The sequence below is a fragment of the Pongo pygmaeus genome, chromosome 9 (assembly GCF_028885625.2).
Source record: "Pongo pygmaeus isolate AG05252 chromosome 9, NHGRI_mPonPyg2-v2.0_pri, whole genome shotgun sequence".
Classification (NCBI taxonomy): Eukaryota; Metazoa; Chordata; class Mammalia; order Primates; family Hominidae; genus Pongo; species Pongo pygmaeus.
In genome coordinates, this window is record NC_072382.2 from 21,630,507 (window position 1) to 21,632,732 (window position 2,226).

Consider the following 2,226-nt stretch of genomic DNA (forward strand, 5'->3'; position numbering starts at 1 on the left):
ATAAGGGTTATAGAAATTGAATGCCAAGAACCTGGCCTATGTAGGTGCTCTATAAATAGTGGTGGAGGTGGAGGTGGTGACAGTGATGATGAAGCCAGAAAGAGTTGATAATAATATGAGGCTAAGCCCTTCCCTGTGTAAGGCGTGGGTTAACCTCCCCCTCCAGCACACTGGGTCACCTTAGTGATCCTTTGTATTAGTTATCGATTGCTGCATAACAAATCACCCCAAAATTTAGTGGATTAAAACAACAGTAATTATTTATTGTCTCCAACAGTTTCTGGGGTCAGAAATTCTGACAGGTGACAGCAGAATGGTTTCATGATGTCTGGGACTGCAGTTGGAAGACTTGAAGACTGCGGGCTGGAGTCTGAACCCTCATATCTGGTGGTTGGTGTGGGCTCTCCATGGGGACCTAGCTGGGGCTGTTGGCTGGAACACCCACATGTGGTCTCTGCGTGTGGTCTGGGCTTTCTCACAACATGGCAGCTGGATTCCAAGGAAAAGCATCTTGACAGAGGGAGAGAGAAGGGGGAGCCACGTTGCCTTTTATGACCTACACTCAGAAGCTATAGGGCATCAATTCTGTCACATCTATTGATTGAGAAAGTTATAAAGGTCAGTCTAAGTTCAAGGGGAAGGAGTGTAGACCCACATCCTGATGGAGGCCAATATCATATTGCAAGAAAAACATGAGGGATGGGATATTTGTTTGTATGGCCATTTGGGGAAAAGGCAATCTCTCACACACTCCTTTTTCTGGTCTCTTGTACCAGAACCATTCATTCCAAAGGGACAGACCCTAGTCCAGGAGAAATAGCAGGAAGGTGGCAGCAGGAAGTTATCCTATCCCTCCTCTGCCCCGTCAGTGGGAAATTCCTGCTCTGGAGTCTGTGCCTTTTTTTTTGGTGTGGGAGCTGCCCACAGCTGGGCTCCAGATTGTAGTTCACAGGTGCTGGGATGGCAGAGGGGCAAGAATTACCTGGGATGAGGGTTTCTCTTTCAACACTGGACTTTGACATGAACCTGCATGAGAAGATGTTTCTGTCACCAGTGATTACCCTATATTGCTCTTAGTATCTCATAGAGAACACTTTGTTCCCAGAATGCCATCCAAAAATGGTGAGCTTCAAGTTCTAGAAGCCATTGGCCAGGATTTCCATCGCCCTACTGCTGCCTTCAGCCCACACATTCCCTCCTATGGCTCACGGAATCTCTAAGTCTTACAGATTTGATCTCATTGTTAACATCCACATTCTCACTCTTCCCTGTCTCCATGGTCACTGCCTCAGGCATGGTCACCTCTCTTCCAGTGGCCTCCTCTTCCTAATTGGCCTCTCTGTCCCAAAGATCTTTTCCTCTCCCATTTATCCCCCCATACCAGTGCAGTCTTCCCGGAGCCTAGCACCAAGCTGCCACCTGTCCAGCCGTTGGCTCATTGTCTGGAATACTCTCCCTCCAGCCTTCTCCTGGTTCACTCCTAATTATGTCTGCTATCACACCTTGGTCTCCATGTCCTTCTCCTGTGTGCTCCCTCAATAACCAAGGCATCTTCCAGAATCCTGCCTATCAGGTTGTGTTACTGAGCAGTTACCATGTGCCCAGCATTGAGCTAAGGGTTTCCCATACCGACCACCCCTCCAGTTCCTCTCCATCCTCCTCCTCCACTTTGTCTTCTTCCCAGCAGTGAGTACATTTGAAAGGTGTGTGACCTAGGTATTTAGGAACTTATTAATTGTCTCTCTCCTCTTCTAGATTAGAAGATTTGTGAGAGCAAGAATAGAAGGCTGTCAGTAATTGCCTACTGAATAAAGGAATAGACCTGGCATTTGGGGTGTTTTGTCCTCAGTAGAGACTGATATCACCCTGGCTGACTGATTCCATCACACTGGGAAATAGTGGAGGAAGACGGGAAAGAGACTATGTCCTTTGATCCACAGGGTACTAAACTGTGGGTACTGTTTGATCAACAGAGTGTTGAACTCGTGTTCCCTCTGAAGGGACTGATTTTTTTTTTTTTTTGAGTCTCACTCTGTTGCCCAGGCTGGAGTGCAGCCATGTGATCTTGGCTCACTGCAACCTCTGCCTCTGAGGTTCAAGTGATTCTCCTGCCTCAGCCTCCCAAGTAGCTAGGATTACAGGCATCTGCCACCATGCCCAGCTAATTTTTGCATTTTTAGTGGAGATGGGGTTCCACCATGTTGGCCAGGCTGGTCTTGATCTCCT

At 47.7% G+C, this 2,226-nt stretch overlaps 1 long non-coding RNA gene across 1 annotated transcript; it reads right to left on the reverse strand.

The window, feature by feature from the left end:
• Window positions 1–233: 233 nt before the first annotated feature.
• LOC134740327 (uncharacterized) lies at window positions 234–1,225 on the reverse strand. The gene is made up of 2 exons (XR_010127721.1): window positions 983–1,225; window positions 234–510 (listed from the first exon to the last, which is right to left on the reverse strand). It is a non-coding gene; the product is annotated as an uncharacterized LOC134740327 (long non-coding RNA).
• Between the last annotated feature and the right edge of the window lie 1,001 nt (window positions 1,226–2,226).